Below are 17700 nucleotides of genomic sequence, written 5' to 3' on the forward strand. Positions count from 1 at the left end.
AAACAACATAATAAAACACATGATCAAAGCCTCCAGACTGCAGGGCTGAAGCATGAAATCAGCACCACATTTATAAGCAGCCATCCAATGATATCCGACCAGATATTATTACTCAAATAATACGGTTTGATTTTATTATAGACCAGAAACTTCAAACTATAACCCCCGCTGATAGCAAATGGCCATTTTTGATTCAGCTTTGAAGATTAAAAATGCTCTAAACAAGTGAAAACTTTCAGAGAGCCAAGTCTTTTCCCTGAAATAAAGCACATACAACAATGGAAAACAACAACAAGTAATGGACGATGAAAGCAGGGGTTTAGAAACAGGCCGATCATCTTACAGAGCTGAGCTGCACATGGAATAGTTTCCCATGTTAGGTCTCCGCATTGGCCTTTGACCCCCAGCAGTGTCTAATTGGAAAGTAGCCTGACCTCTCACCCTCACTGCTTACTTTCCCATTGGACTTGTTGCTGTGTGCAGTGCAGATTAGCTGAAAGTGTCTTCATCTTAATCATATGTCTCCATTCCTGCATCTGTCCATGATTGTTATTTATACAGATAATTTTTTGTAAATTATTTAATTAGATTATTGAAATTCCTCATTGTCATTCCCCACAGAATGCAAATACATATCTGCATCTATGACCTTCATAAGCATTTTTGCACCACATTTAAAACCATTTTGCATCACCTTTTATTTGAAATGAAAATAACATTTTTCTATTCATTTTTTAGCAATCGTAAGTTATTTTACCAAACTATGTCTAAATTAAAGCTATATCTCTCTACCCGTGAGCTCTGTACTGCTAATGACTAGTGTTGAGCATTCCGATACCGCAAGTATCGGGTATCGGCCGATATTTGCGGTATCGGAATTCCGATACCGAGATCCGATACTTTTGTGATATCGGGAATCGGTATCGGGATCGATATTAATGTGTAAAATAAAGAATAAAAATAAAAAATATTTATATACTCACCTCTCCGACGCAGCCTGGACCTTACCGATGTAACCGGCAGCTTCCGTTCCTAAGAATGAACGCTTGAAAGACCTTAGATGACGTCGCGGCTTGTGATTGGTCGCGTGATGTTTTAGGAATATTACAGCACTTAGAGTCCACTCTCCTACAAGTACAATGATGGCTGCATGATACACAATAGAAGTACTTTTTACCTTTTGTGTCCTCCCACCCTCTATATCCTCATAGATTGTAAATAAGCTCTTATGAGCAGGACTGTCACTTCTTGTGTGTTTGAATTGGTCAGCTATGTGTTACTATGTAGTGTCAGATAATGTTTCTTCGTGACTTGTAAGGTGCTGCAAAATATGTTATCACCATATAAGCCCACATCAGCCCACAATCTACTAAAATTCTTGTGTATGCCCTCATCATCTGCCACCTCGATTACTGCAGCACCCTCCTCTGTGGCCTCCCTGCTAACTCTCTTGCACCACTCCTTTCTGTCCTCAACTCTGCTGCCTGACTAATCCACTTCTCTCCTCGCTACTCCCCTGTTTCTCCCCTCTGCAAATCCCTCCACTGGCTCCCAATTCCCCAACGAATCCAGTTCAAGCTACTAACACTGATCTACAAAGCCATCCACAACCTGTCCCATCCCTATATCTCTGAACTAATCTCCCACTATTTTCCCTCACATAATCTTCAATCCTCCCAAGACCTCCTACTCTCCTCCACTCTCTGTACGTAATCCCTTTTCTCATGTACAGCACCATGGAATTAATGGTGCTATGTAAATAAATAATAATAATAATAGTTATCATTAGTAATAACTAGGGTTGAGCGACTTTTATTTTTATAGGATCGGGGCGGGTTTCATGAAACCCGACTTTCTCAAAAGTCGGGTCGAGCGAAATCGGCCGATCCTATAAGGCTACGTTCACATTTGCGTTGTGCGCCGCAGCGTCGTCGCCGCAACGCACAACGCAAACAAAAACGCAGCAAAACGCATACACAACGCTGCGTTTTGCGCCGCATGCGTTCAACGCATGCGGCGCAAAACGCTGCGTTTTTTGTAAACGCAGTTGCGTTTTCAACAAAAAACGCAGCGTTTTGCGCCGCATGCGTTTTTTGTGCAGTGAGTCATTCTTCATCCCACCCACAAAAAAAAGGGTCTACACAATAGATAAGGGCCACCAATGGCTAGAAGAGGGTTGGTGTTTATGTAATTGTGTATATATACCATGGCAGACATGAATTCCTCCCATTTGCTGGTATTCATGATGGAGCGTCCCATGGACAGTATCGTCATGGATATGGAGATGGAATTAGCCTTGGCTCATGCCTATGCTGTCGCCTGTGCTCATCAAAGAGAAAGAGAAAAACGGAGATGGATTCATCGCAGATTTTGGATACACCCTATCTTGGAAGTCCGGGTGAGCCGTGGAGCATACCATAGCTTGTTTGGCGAACTGAATGAGAACCTGGAGAAGTATTTCGAGTACACCAGGATGTCTCAGGAGAGCTTCCGGTATCTTCTGCGTCGGGTGGAAGGAGCCATCAGCAGGCAGGATACTCAGCTCCGGAGAGCTATATCCGCAGAGGAGCGGCTGCTGGTGACTCTACGGTACGTAGCTGTTTGAATGACTTGAGATATGTTCGGCTACGTTCACATCTTCCCTTTTTTTTTTTTTTTTTTTTCTTAATTTTTGTTGGGGGTGGTATGGTCAATGTACTTTTATAAATTGCAATGTACTAATGTAATTTCTTTATCTTCTTGGCAGTTTCCTGGCTACCGGAGAGACCTTGCGATCCCTTCAATTTCAGTTCCGGATTGGAGTCTCCACTCTCTCCGGAATTATTGCTGAGACCTGCCGCGCTTTGTGGGATAATCTCCGGGAAGAATTTTTACCCGTCCCTACAAGCGATATCTGGTTGGCCAACGCCGAGAAATTTGAGGAAGTGTGTTCGTTTCCAAACTGTATTGGCGCGGTGGATGGCAAGCACATACGGATTACCAAGCCAGGGAAAAGTGGATCCCTTTTCTATAACTACAAAAAATATTTTTCCACTGTGCTGATGGCAATTGCCGGTGCGGACTGCCGTTTTCTTGCAGTCGACATTGGTGCGTTTGGCCGTTCAAATGACTCGCGCACATTCAAAGACTCGGATATGGGCCAAAAATTATATGGGAACAATTTCAATTTCCCCCAGCCACGACCTCTTCCCCACACCGAAGGCCCTGCGATGCCATTTGTTGTGGTTGGGGATGAGGCATTCCAAATGTCTGCCAACCTATTGAAACCCTACTCAAGTCGGGGCTTGGACCATACGAAAAGGGTGTTCAATTACAGACTGTCCAGGGCCAGAAGGACTGTGGAGTGCGCCTTTGGCATCCTTGTCTCAAAATGGCGGATATTAGGATCCGCCATTAATCTGAAAACTGAGACAGTGGATGAGGTGGTGAAGGCTTGTGTGGTTCTCCACAATTTTATTCTGGCCAAAGAGAGACTGAACGTTGATCTCGATGAAACCATAGCCAACCCATTGCCCAATTTCCATGATCATCCTCTGAGGACAAGTGTGGAAATTGCGCAGATGAGGGATAGTTTTGCGGCCTATTTTGTGTCAGATGTTGGCCGTCTGTCATGGCAAGATACAATGGTGTAGTAAACTGTTGGACTGTATTCTGGTGTGACTATGCTAAAAATAGTTCACCAATGTAATTATCTAAAAAACTTGGAACCCTTTGTTTTTAAAATGTTGTGTTTTAATAAAAAAATTTTCTTAAGTTTTCTACCCTGCTTCAAAGACAAAATTTATACCATACCATATAACATATTTATTTGTTTGTCAGATCGCCGTGTATCTTTGTGTTTGTCAGCAAAAACAACGATACCAGCGATGTTTTACACTGGTAACCAGGGTAAATATCGGCTTACTAAGCGCAGGGCGGCGCTTAGTAACCTGATATTTACCCTGGTTACCAGTGTGAAAGTTTAAAAAAAAAACAGTACATACACTCAGAATCGCGTCCCCCGGCGTCCGCTTCCTGCACTGACTGAGCGCCGGCCGGAAAGTGAATGCACAGCACAGCGGTGATGTGACCGCTCTGCTGTTAGGGCCGTCACTCAGTCAGGGCAGGGAAGCGGACGCCGGGGGACGCGATTCTGAGTGTATGTACTGTTGTTTTATTTACATTTAACACTGGTAACCAGGGTAATCATCGGAAACGCGGCGGCCTGCGCTTAACAACCTGATGTTTACCCTGGTTACCCGGGGACCTCGGCATCGTTGGTCGCTGGAGAGCTGTCACACAGACAGCTCTCCAGCGACCAAATAGCGATGCTGCAGTGATCTGCATCATTGTATGTTTCGCTGCAGCATTGTTAAGTGTGAAGGTACCTTTACGGTATGTGTCCACGTTCAGGATTGCATGATGATTTTGTCACGATTTTTCTTCAGTATTTGTAATACAAAACCAGGAGTGGAACAATTAGAGGCAAAGTAGAATAGAAACATATGCTCCACTGCTGTATTTATCACCCACTCCTGGTTTTGGGTTACAAAACACTGATGAAAAATTGTGACCAAATCCTCATGCAATCCTGAGCGTGGACACATACCCTAGTGATTGAAAACACCTCATACACTTTATTGTTTGTAAACACCTCATACAGCAATGAGAGACACACCAAAAAAGGCAAAATAAAAATGGTAAAAATAGTGTCTGACATTGCATATATGAGTTGTTTGAAACACAAAATATGTGTAGACGGCGCACGGTGTGACTTGCTGAGAAGTATACATGAAAGTAAGAACAAATATTGTTGTATTCAAACCAAAGTTTTTTATTTGGGGGAAACAGAAAAAAAAAAAGGGGAAATAAACTTAGGGGGTATCAACCTGTGCCACAAAGGGGGAATGGTAGGTATCTTTTTCGGAATGGGGAGCGGAAAATGAGGATGCTGACGACGACGAGGAGGAGGAGGATGTTGACCTATTATAGTCCAGGAGGCTGGATGGCAGGTCTAATGGGGAGCAAACCGCCACCTCTGCAGGGGAGGGAGGAGGCAACACGAGCCTTTGTGAGGTTCTTGGTTGGCTCTGGCTGCTCCTACTGCGGCTAGAGCCCCTACGTCTACTTGTTGTTTGTACTGGAGCAGCCAGAGCCTCAGTGCGTGTCCTCTTGCTTCTGTGTTTTTTTCTTTTCTTTCCCCGATCTCCCCTAGAATGATGGCTGCGGGAGGATGAGGGCCTGGCAGGAGCAGGAGTCAGCGGCACACTGCTATGGTGCCTGTGGTGGCGTCGCTCGGCACTTGGACCAGGGTGGGGTGGCTGGAGTGACTCTGCAGCAGGAGTCGGAGTCATGCTAGCCAGCGACGGCACTACGGGCAGTGTCGCTGACTGCACGACCCGAGCCTGCTGCAGAGCCCTCACGTAAGAATTGTTGCAGTCCTGCATCACCGAAATCTGGAGTTCCGGCGTAAGGTTTTCCACCATGCCTTTTGCCATTGTGCTAAAGAAATGTTTTGCCGGATTTGTGAGCTCGGCTTCCAGGATTTCAAGGCGCCGTCCCATACTGGACATTTCATCTCTCAACGCCTTGAAACCGTTCTGGAACACCGTGCCCAAGTGCAAAAATTCGGGCATGACTGACCTGTCCGAGGCCCGCTGGCGCTGTCGGGAATACCCGAACGAAGGTGCGCCAGAGGCCTCGGGCAGGGGAAAACCTGACGTACCGGCAGCCGGTTCTCCAGATGATGGTGGTGCAAGCCTGCTGTCGCTGTGGGATGGCTGTTACGGCTCAGATGGCGATCCATGAAGTTCCGCTTCACAGGGGGGAGCTCGCTGGAGGGTGCTGCTGTGTGTCCTGTGAAAAGATAATGAAAAAATTAGTCTTCAATTAATAACCTATCACATACGCCAACTCCTGTCAAAAAAATTACATGACACATCAAAACATTACAATCCCCTGTCTCTCAGTCTGTGTGGCCTATAATAAATTGCTGATTGTTATCGCCAGCTGACCATTAGGGCTCACGATAACAATCATGGACATTTTGACGGCAGAAAATGACTGTACATTCCCTCTGCCAAAGGCAATGCATACCCCTGTCATATTTTTAAAAAATTATTGTGTGAAAAACTAATTTCAAGATGCCGGCTATGTTGCAAAAATAATAGAAAATTTAAGGTCTATAAAAGAATTAAAAAAAATTAAAAACCAGACTTTGCTGATCTGATCGCAGGAATGTCCATGACGTTAGGATCATGTGATCGAGACGTCATCATTATTCCTGCGATCAGAACTACACTGACTCAGAACGTAACCTGTCATGGACTACAAGGACTCTCGCTTAACCTAAAAAAATTACCGTGGATGGCCAATATGCTAAGCTGACTACATTGATGGCCAATACACTATGTGCCTGGGAAATGTACTATGTGGATACGTGGCTAGAACGTGTACTATGTGGCTGCGATATAGTGGCCTGTAAATATACTATGTGTGTGGATGCACAATGTACGTGGCTGGCCAATGAACTATGTGGCTGTGCAATATGTTATGTGTCTGGGCAATGTACAATGTGCAATATGGTATGTGGACAAAATACTTACTGTCGGCGGCCAAGGATTGGTCTTAAGAACTGCAGTGCCCTGTTGTACTTGTAGGGCACCGACTTGCTCGCCGCAGCACCACTCCTCGATTGCTCCTCCTCTGCACGGAGCCCCTTATTGAAACGGTCCTTTATGGATCGCCATCTGGTCCTCAACTTTTTCACTGTGAATGCAAAGAAAAAAAAAGGTTACATATGTAGCATTTTAAAAGGATAAAACAACCGTGTGTGATGCAAAGTTTAGGCGTTGATAGCATCACACACGGTTGTGTTTATCCTGGCAAGATGGGTCATAGCAGCGTCTCAGCAATACTCACTAAAGGTGCCTTTGTCCTTCGCTGAGGCACTGTCAAAGCCATCCCACAGCGACTTTGCCACCTCTGCCCACAAACGCCTCGACACCACCTGGTCCATGTGCCGGGGGTCACGGCTGTCCCACAACGGGCCACGCTCCTGGATGCTGGAGATCAGGAGCTCCACATCTATACTCTCCCTGTGGTCCCGTTGTGAAACCTAGAAAAAATAGAAAACAAAAAGGTTACAAATAGGCAAATATAAACAACCATCATCAGCACCTGGCATGATTTGTACCTTTGCCCTATCCTTTGCCATTTGATGTATGTATATTGATGGTTTCTACACCTGTATTTTTGAATGTTTTTGTGCAGGGAGTTCAACTGTATGTTACCTTCCCCCAATACTTGCTGCCCTGAAAAGCTATAATGTAATTAAGCTTACTAAACATCCCTTGTGAAACCAGGTTGCTCCTAATGTTCCTCCCAGCAGGATGCTACTCCAAAAAAAAGATAAAAAAAAAACAAACAAATACTCACTTGCCGGCCTGACGACACATCTTGGCACCGATCTCCCTGCTCCCGCTGTGTGCCTTCCCCCTCACTTGAAGAAGCCTGTAAAAAAATGTATACAAAAATTAGTGACAATGCTACAAATGGCAGCGAATAGTAAGCAACTGGACATAATTACTCACCGCACTCCCCCTCGCCGATTGGCTATGCTCAGAGTCACTCGCCATTATTGGAAGTTTGCTCTGCAATGAAAAAATGAGCAAAAAATCACATCCAAAGCTAACAATGCCACATACAATAAAACATTAAAACAACCACAATTGACTGTTGACTGATAGGACAATGCAAACTCAAAAAGCGACACCACAACGCCATACATTGCAAGAGAAGACAATAGAAGAAACAATACAAGAATAGACCCAAACAAAATTAAGCAAAAATAGACACCTATGTCCAAATTTTAAAAAATAAAAAATTAAAAAATAAAGAGGAAAAAAAAAGGCACAATGAAATAGCAAACTGCACGCCATACTTTACAATAGCAACAAGACATGATCCAAAACAACACCATCTGGTGACATCTACCACAGAAATACATCTGAAAAAGGCGATAAATACCATTCTAGATAATAAGCAATAAACATTACAGGACAACCGCTGTTACAATATACAGCAACCAAAAGAAAAACCATAGTCAAATAGAAAAGAGAACACAAGAAATTTTAAAAAAAGGGCCCAAACAAAAAAAAAAAAAAAAATTTAACTACACACTTGGCTATGGAAACATTCAAGACAGGAGATATATATATGGAAGCCATACAGAAAACGACGTAACCATAATACAATTTAACATATAATGGCATATAGCAGCACGGAACAATAATATACAAATTAAACATCATAAATGTAGCCCCCCACCAGCAAGAAAAGACACTCAAGGAAAGAAAAAAAAATGCCAACAGCATAATAAAACACAGCAATAAATGAGCCTAGAAAACGCCATACGGTTACCCCAACAATACAAGCCAGAAAAAGACATGCACCACAAATTTTACAATAAAAAATCTTACAAAAAAAAGGCATTGAACATCCGCATGACACAAGAACAACCAAAAATAAATCCAAAACCAATCCAAACCCAGCAAGGCCGCACACAAGAAACGCCAGCATATATCAGAAACACATTAAAAAAAACTGTTATTATTCAATAACAACCTACAGTGCCATAACCGTACTATATCACAGAGCAAACATTGCACAAATTAAATCAAAAACAAGAAATAAAACACAGACAAAAAATTATGCAAAGAGAAATATATACTTACAGGTTTGGAAAGCAGGTTGCTCCTCTCTTCGGTCTGCTCTGTGTGCTCTGTGAAAGACAATGGCAAACCCCCCCCCCTTTTTTTATATATATAGTGCTTTTTTTAAGTGTCTAGACAAAGTCTAGACAATGTTTTGCATTTTTGAAAGAAAAACGCATGCGTCGTACAACGCATCACGACGCAAGTACTTGCGTCGTCTGCGTTGTCAATGCAAGTCAATGAGAAAAAAGGCGCATCGACGACGCAAACACGACGCAAACACGACGCATGCGTTTTTTAAAAAGTCTGCGCCGCCAAAAAAATGCAACATGTTGCGTTGGCCGCGCCCTGGCAGGTGCGCCCTAACGCCGCATGCGGCGTACGACGCACCAAAACGCATGACAACGCATGTACATGCGGCGCCATGCGGCCCCAATGTTAAAGATAGGGCCGCACGACGCATGCGTTGCGATGCGGCGACGACGCTGCGGCGCACACCGCAAATGTGAACGTTTTTTTTTGCAAAAAATCACGGACAGGTGAACAGCTCCATAGACTTTGATATGTATGAGAAAAATTGATGCGTGAATGAGCCCTAAGTGATAGATTTTGCACTCCATTTACACTCCACTTTTAGATTGAATTTGCATCACTGAGAAAGAAAAGTCATACAATTATGTAAATCGCAGCATGAATAGACTTTAATGATATCTATATGATGGGAAAAAACATTTCGAATTATGAAGTCCACAAGCCAGAAATCAGAAATCACCGGACCTACATGGCTTTGCAAATAGTCAATGAGGTTACTAATGGTAGACTGTGGATTGTTCTGTCACGCTGAATGCACTTAGGCAAATCATCAAGATCCGCTGCTGGCAGCTCCTTGTGTAATTACCTAAATGTTCTACTGCGACCTGCAGTGTCTCCAGACTTGTCTCCCATTGAACATATCTAGGACATCATTTGTCGGCAATTGTAGTCGCTGACTTGAATTTTTGAGTAGCAAGGGATGTACTACATGCTGAGGTGCTAACTTGATGGTGCACTTATAGAGGAACTTGACACTCAAATATGCACAGACATGTAGTCTTTCACCTCTCTTATATCAAACATAGATTGCCATTCTGGTGCATTCAGAAGAAAAGCAGGAACTAGAGCGTTAGTGCGGTAGGATTGTAAGTGTTGGTACTACAGTGATGATATCGGAGTGCCCCTATTGACAATTCCATTTCATATAGCATTATATCTTACCACTGCATGTGCACTGAGTAATGAGGTGATTTTGGTAGTAAAACTGTCAAACTGGGTTCATCCAGCTTGGGAATTAATATGTTATTAAATCAACATAGAAATTCTGGCCAAAATCCATGATAAAATGTATGTATAGATTTTTGTGACTATTTATCCAGGACGTTTAATTTTATTGCATTAAAGGGGATGTCCCTACTGAGACAACTCCTTTAGAATACCTGTGTTTAACACTAGAAAATAATAACACTTAGGCCTGGGTTGCACAAGAGTATAATACGGCCGAGCGCTGTGTGATGTTTTATCAGATAGCCCTCAGCCCAGCGTTATACTATGGAGCAGTGCAGATCAGTGATTATTTTCTCATGTCGATCCAGCATGAGAGAACAATTGTAGCATACTGCAATTAGCAGCGAGAAGACTCACCTCACAGGCATCCATACAAGTCTATGGGTGCATGTGAAAATTCGGACTTCACTCGGATGTCATCCCAGTGCAGTCCAATATACGACGAGACAGGCAATGGGGAGGATGGAGAAATTGCTTTCTCTGTCTCCTCCTCATCTGTGCTGCGATTATCTCATTCGAGAGGATCAGAGCACATTACACTGACACTTGACTCAAATTGGAGCAGCAGAGCCGAAGCCGAGTGTAATTAGCATATCACACCCGCAGCTTTCACATCAGATGTCATACGCTACAGTGATTCTAGTCTTATACTCACCTCCAGTGCCGACACGGAAGTGAGAGCTGCGGCTGTTTTTTCACTTCCTCTGGATGTCTTGATTGGTTTGAAGAAGGTGAGATTGAAGGCAGCGCTGATTGCAGCCAATCAGCTCCAGAGATCCAGTATTAACACCATTTGAACAGCGCCAACACCGAGTATATGGCCGGGGTCACAATAAACGTATGAAAAATCAGTCCAAGTCTCCATGCCGAGAATCGCACAAGTGTTCCCCGTATGGTCATCCATGTGAAATGTGTTTGCAGTGCGATTTTCTCACAATTATGTATCCGTATGACATCCGTATGGCTTTACATTTCTCACTGCTTTTCCCCATTGGACATATTGGCTCAATGGGCTGAAATGAGAAAAATGCGTGCGTATTTGTCGCAAGCTAGATGAACGGTCCGTGTGGTGTCCGAGTTTTTCTCGCACCTATAGGCTTGCATTGGGTGATAAACACGTAAAATCGCAGCATGCTGCAATTTTACACACATGTAGAATACGCCTGAGAAAAAATACGGTGATGTGAGCTGCCCCATAGATTAACACTGGTCCGAGTGCTGTGCGATGTTTTCTCGCATAGCACTCATCCGTTTTCTACGCTAGTGTGACCCCGGCCTAAGTGTTATTATTTTAATGGGGGGCAATATAGGGATTCAGAAGGGGTTCGAGTAGTGGACAAACCCTTATATAAAATCCATCATGAAAATCCATAAGAAACAGGAAAAATCAGTAGCAGCTCTAGAATCTCTTTAAATTAAATTTTTACACTATATGGAAATATTGACATTATGCTATTTTTAGGCAGATTTGGAGCCGCTCTGATCCAAAAACTACTTGAAAAAGTGAAAATGATCAAAAGAATGAAAATATTCATTTTTATGTAAAAGTAATTGCTGTTAATATGTTCAGACTTTTGAACATCTTTTAACTACTTCAGTTCCCAAAGATGACAAGCAGCCAATTGTCCATTTGTAAGAAGCTCAGAATCTTACAATAAAACTGAATGGGAAAACTAAGAAGTGACTGAAAGATAGCATGGCATCTCTTTGAGAATTTTTGATTAAAGAGGTTGTCCACTACTTTAATACTGATGGCCTATCTTAAGGATATGTCATCAATGTCTAATCAGTGGGGGTGCAGCACAGAGCACTCCCACCGATCATCTGTTCTCAGTGTTGGCGGCGGCTGAAACTGCTCAGTTACTGTGGTTGGTGGCCGGAACATCTCTGTCAACTGTATAGTTGATGCTGAAGGGTACTGCACATCCGCCCCCTATTTATGTGAATAGAGGGCAGATGTGCAGTACCCAGCCATGGCAATTATACCATCAATGGAGCTGTGCTGTGCAGCTGTGTAACTGAGCAGTTCCAGCTGCCAACGGCACCAAGAACAGATGATCAGCAGGAGTGGTGGGTGTAGCATCCCTCCCCGAATAGACATTAATAACCTATCGTAAGGACAGAATATCAATGTTAAAGAAGTGGATAACCTCTTTATTCATCTTCTTAGTTGTTTATAGGAATTAGAAAAGGTGTTTAAATTGTCCCAAAAATGCTGAAAAAAAGCATTTGAAAAAAAATAAGGCTGATAAGTAGTGTTGAGCATTCCGATACCGCAAGTATCGGGTATCGGCCGATACTTGCGGTATCGGAATTCCGATACCGAGATCCGATACTTTTGTGGTATCGGGAATCGGAATCGGAAGTTCCCAGTGTATGGTTCCCAGGGTCTGAAGGAGAGGAAACTCTCCTTCAGGCCCTGGGATCCATATCCATGTAAAAAATAAAGAATTAAAATAAAAAATAGGGATATACTCACCCTCTGACGTGCCCTGGTAGTAACCGGCAGCCTCCTTTGCTTAAAATGAGCGCGTTCAGCACCTTCCATGACGTCACGGACTCTGATTGGTCGCGCGCCGCTCATGTGACCGCCACGCGACCAATCACAAGCCGCGACGTCATTCTCAGGCCCTAAACTCCTCATTCTTGGAATTTAGGACCTGAGAATGACGTAGCGGCTTGTGATTGGTCGCGTGGCGGTCACATGAGCGGCACGCGACCAATCAGAAGCTGTGACGTCATGGAAGGTGCTGAACGCGCTCATTTTAAGCAAAGCAGGCTGCCGGTTAACAGCGGTAAAGTGCAGGGGCCTCCGGACGGGTGAGTATATCAATATTTTTTATTTTAATTCTTTATTTTACACGTTAATATGGATCCCAGAAGAGTTTCCTCTCCTTCAGACCCTGGGAACCATCAGGATACCTTCCGATACTTGATGTCCTATTGACTTGTATTGGTATCGGGTATCGGTATCGGCGATATCCGATACTTTTCGGGTATCGGCCGATACTATCCGATACCGATACTTTCAAGTATCGGACGGTATCACTCAACACTACTGATAAGTGTGAGCAGGTAGGAAGATGTAGTAATGGGTTGGAGGCAGAGCAAGTGTTAACGTGGGGTTTAATTTAACAGGTATACTCCTCACAGGGAGAAAACAGATAAAACAATATAAAGGAACACAGGGGACGTAACTCAGGGGAAGCGGGTGTGAAGCATAGGGTAGGAAGTTCAAGGATAGCAAACTTATCAGTCTGACGACTTCAGAATGCGGTTAGTTCAGGATGTGGACGTTGGCGCCAAAGTAGTGGCACATAAGTGGTCCAGTATGGTCCTGGAAAAGATGGTGTCGTCGATCCTGGCGGCAGTGGTGATTCCTCGTGGTCCAGTGTAGTCCTGGAAAAGATGTCTTGGCCCTTGGCGGCGACGGTGATTCCTTGTGATCCAGTCGGTGATCAGTGTGTCAGGAAATGATGAGCCAGACACAGCACAGTCTTTCCCCCTGTCAGCGTACAGGGACAATGAGCAACTCGATTCAGGTACAAAGGGAAACCCCTCACAGCAGGTGTCCCAATTCTCCCGTCAGTGCGTGCGTAGGCTTATGTCCTGACTGGGTGTCCTATCACTCATGGTCAGCGATGTCAGCGGGGACCAGGTACGTCGTTGTCGGCAGTCTCTGTTAACAGCTCTTAGCCTTTGCTTGTTTTTGCCCGCCCTGGCAGTTGCTCCCCCACCCCCCACAGAAGCCCTGACACTGCCCTCCTGTGCGATGCATGTTCCCACGGCAACTACCTGATTTGCCGTGCGCTGTGGCCCTTTTATCTTAGCCACGCCCCCTACTCCTAGGTGCAGAAGTCAGTCCGGGGCTTTAAGCTTTCCCCCGTGAAACCTCGATGACAGCCCTGACAGTTCCAGATCCGTCACGGAGTAGGTAGGCCTGGTCCGGGTCTTCTCCTTACATAAGCGCCTAGGAAATGATCAAAACACTAGATAAAGATGCTTCAGGTTTGCAAATCTCCAGAGAAAAGGAGCTATTCTTGGTGCATCTTCTGCTTTAAAAACGGACATCATGTGCACTTATCTAAATGAATGGGATAATCTGATAGTTTTCTGCAGAATTTCAGTGCAAATTCTGCAATAACTATGTAATTTGTGAAACTGCCTCTAATAAAACAGGTTTCTTTTGGCTATTCCTCCCTTAGGTTCATTGCAGGTGAAGCTATTTTTTTCAGCATATACAAGTTCTATAGCAAATAATGAAAAAAAAAAAAGAAAAAGATGTTCCTTGGGGCGACATATGCACTGAAATATGGGATAAAGTGTAAATGAAAGGAACAGATTTAGCTGTTTTCACGGTGCAGTGGAGCTGCTGAAAGACTTATAATCTTATTTAAAACAATGAGAAAATATTGCATACAAGTGCCAAGCTCCACGTTTAAGGAGAGATAATAAAATGATAAGGGGCTGTCTGGCTGGCGTTCACTGCAAGACTTAAGACGAAAAAGAAAAAAAAAGAATCCTAATACAGCTGAAGAAATTGAAATAGCCAGAGGGAGAGGGCAAAAACAGTGATTACTTTTCCAATGTGAAAAAGCCACTTGTATGTAGTCTGCACCTGCTGCCGAGCGGCATCTTGTATTATTGAAGAGGGGAACAGCCAGATCTGTATATCAAATGGCTGATTTGTAGATGAGGTCATTCATTCTGCGGTTATATGTTTGCTGTGCTGGGAATGGTTTGTTGCCTAGCACTATACCACAAAGTCCCAGCAGGTTTAATGAGTCAGCAGCAGCCCATGCATATCCCTCCAATCCCAACCCCAATGCACTGGATACTTAAAAAAAAAAAATACCATAGATGGCTGGTACTCACATATAAGATCGCCTTGTAATAAAAGCTTATCAAGCGATAAGGGAAGACATGATGAGGCTTTGGGCGAATCCGGTTACTGCATGTACGAGAGGCGATGATTATTATAATTACCTCCCTTATGATTATCTCCGAAGGAAGACGTGATAGAATTGAGGATCTGGTTTCCAGGTGGAAAAGAGAAAGAATAAATGAGATGCAAGTTTATATTTATTCAAGACCTCCCAAATATGCAGTAGATACATGGCTACTTTCATCTTCTGTCTGAAGATGTTTCCGCTATATGTGTCTACACCCGCTGCCAACCAATGGTTGAGATGTGGATTGCGTCCTGTCAAGGATTTTGCTAATGAATTGAATGTGTATCAATATGAAATATTCGAGCCATTTAAGGGGTTGTCTGGTGAAAACAAGTTATAGACTGTCTACATGATAACTTTGCTAACCCTAAACTCTAGGACTTGCACTGATCGGCAGAATAATGCACTGTTATACTGGTTAGAATGGAGTGGCATTGAGCATACGTGGCCCCAGCTCTATTCATTCCCTATCGGCATGTGTTTTGTTTTTCACAGCAGACCCATTGAGAATGAATGGACCTGCGGTCAGAGGTCCAACCTGTCACTCCAGTAGGTGATGGGAATAAAACTGCCCTATCGGAGCTAAAAATATTCCATCTGATTGGTGGGGTTTCAATCTCCAAGGCTAGCTTCACACTAGCATTCGGCAGGGCTGTGAACCACAGCCTGCTTCCTCCGTGAAGCCCCGCCAACTGCCGCGCCTTTTCCTTCAGCTCCGCCTATGTCTGCATGCATTCTGCATAACCTACCTTTAACATGGGGTACGCAGGCCATGCAGATGTATGTATGCAGATGCCTCCGCATGCGCTGTTTTGAAGCTGCACCAACTGCAACAAAATCCTAACATGTTGCGTTTGACGCAGGTCAGTGCAGTGTCATGATGACGCATGTGGATGCATCGGCATACATCCGCATGGCCTGTGTACCCAATGTTAAAGGTAGGGAACGCAGAACGCATGCAGACGTAGGCGGAGCTGAAGGAAGAGGTGCAGAAGTGGGCGCGGCTTAACGGAGGAACTACACAGTCCTCCGCAAAGCCCTCGTCCCCAAATGTGAAACCAGCCTTAGTTATCACCTGCTCATATATGTCATAATTTGGATAGATGATAGATAGATAGATAGATAGATAGATAGATAGATAGATTGAGAAAGGCAGAGAAATCTACCGAAACATTGCTGTTAATGGATCAGTCAAGCCACAGTGTTTAACTTTCTAGATGCTGCTGGTAATCATCAAAAAATAAATTTAAGAGTTTGGAAATGGAAAAGGTATCCCTTCTGATGACTACCTCCATCATTGTGGGATGCAGATGGCATTATCAAAATAGGCGGGGAACTATTGAAGGGTCTCATGTCTGCTATAAATCATCACAGGAAAAAAGACCTATTTACCAACACCTAGTCACTATACCAATATACTGCAGCCCCTCCATGATAAAGGGGGAGGCAGGGCATGTGCAAAATACTGATGAAACAACCACTCACACGGACCATTCATCCATTGTGCATATTATCTGTCCACCCTCTCCATGAATGGTAGATGTGTGAGTGTTCTTTTTATCAGTATTCTGCATCTTGAATGCTTCTACATTTTATAATGGGGTCTTGCTTTTTCAGATTTTTTTAATGAATCCATTGTATCTGCCAAGTGTGTATATCTGTGAGATGAGTATTTTTTTTAATACAATGCAATATTATCCCTGTTTAAATACTATATAAAACAATACCCTGGGTCTAGGACTCATGCCATACTATGATTAAGAACAAGTAGCTCAAATCTTGTCAGTCAGGTGCATTCCCAGGGATAACCAATTTTTACTAATATAATACAAACAAAATAAAAAATTAAAAAAAATTAATCATTTTTTAAGCAAATAGTTGTTTTTAACACTTTGATCTCTGGATCTGTTGCTGGACATCTTCCCTACCAAGTTGCAATATTAGTCTATGTTCACACTGTGTTTTCTTTCACTCAAAAGATTTGACTTAGTCATTCCTATGTAAAAATGACTTGCTGTTCATATGTTCCTGCTTATGAGCTTCTTTTAAATGCTTAAGTTTCTCCAAAGATGACAAACGGCTAATAGAAGTGATCGGACTATTCTTCAGGCCTTTTCTACTAGGAAGATGTTCAATAATTTATAATGCTAGTTAATAGGAAGGCTTAGAAAGCACCCAGGCAGAAAAACTTCCTGAAAACTTTGGAAAAAATGCTAATTAAAACTTTGGAGAAAAAAAAAAGCCAAAACATATTTTATATTTTACCAAAATATAATAAAAAAAAGATGCTTAATGTTTACAAAACTGCAGAGAAAAGAATATTCCGCAAATTTGAAATTCAGACATTTTTGACCACCAATATAAAACTCAGTGTGGAGAAGCAAACAAGAGATCGCAGAGTCAAATCCCTAAGGGAAACCAATCAAAAATGTAAAAAAGAAAAAAAAAAGGAAAAATATAACACTTTATATCTCTCTTCTTTTCTTGAAACAAATAAATATCAGAATATTAATCCTTTATGGTGAAAGTAAAAAAAGAGAATAAAAATCAAAATGACAGAATTGCTGTTTTTTGGTTTACTTCACCTCCTAAAAAGAAAATAAAAGATCAGAAAGTTGTATAGACCCTGAAAGTCTAGGGTCACACAAACAATTTTCTCCCATCTAAGAAAATTGGTCCGATTATGTGAATCACACTCTGATCAGAGTTTGATCAGTGTGGTCAGAGTGTGATCT

Source organism: Ranitomeya variabilis, chromosome 2 (genome assembly GCF_051348905.1).
Source record: "Ranitomeya variabilis isolate aRanVar5 chromosome 2, aRanVar5.hap1, whole genome shotgun sequence".
Classification (NCBI taxonomy): Eukaryota; Metazoa; Chordata; class Amphibia; order Anura; family Dendrobatidae; genus Ranitomeya; species Ranitomeya variabilis.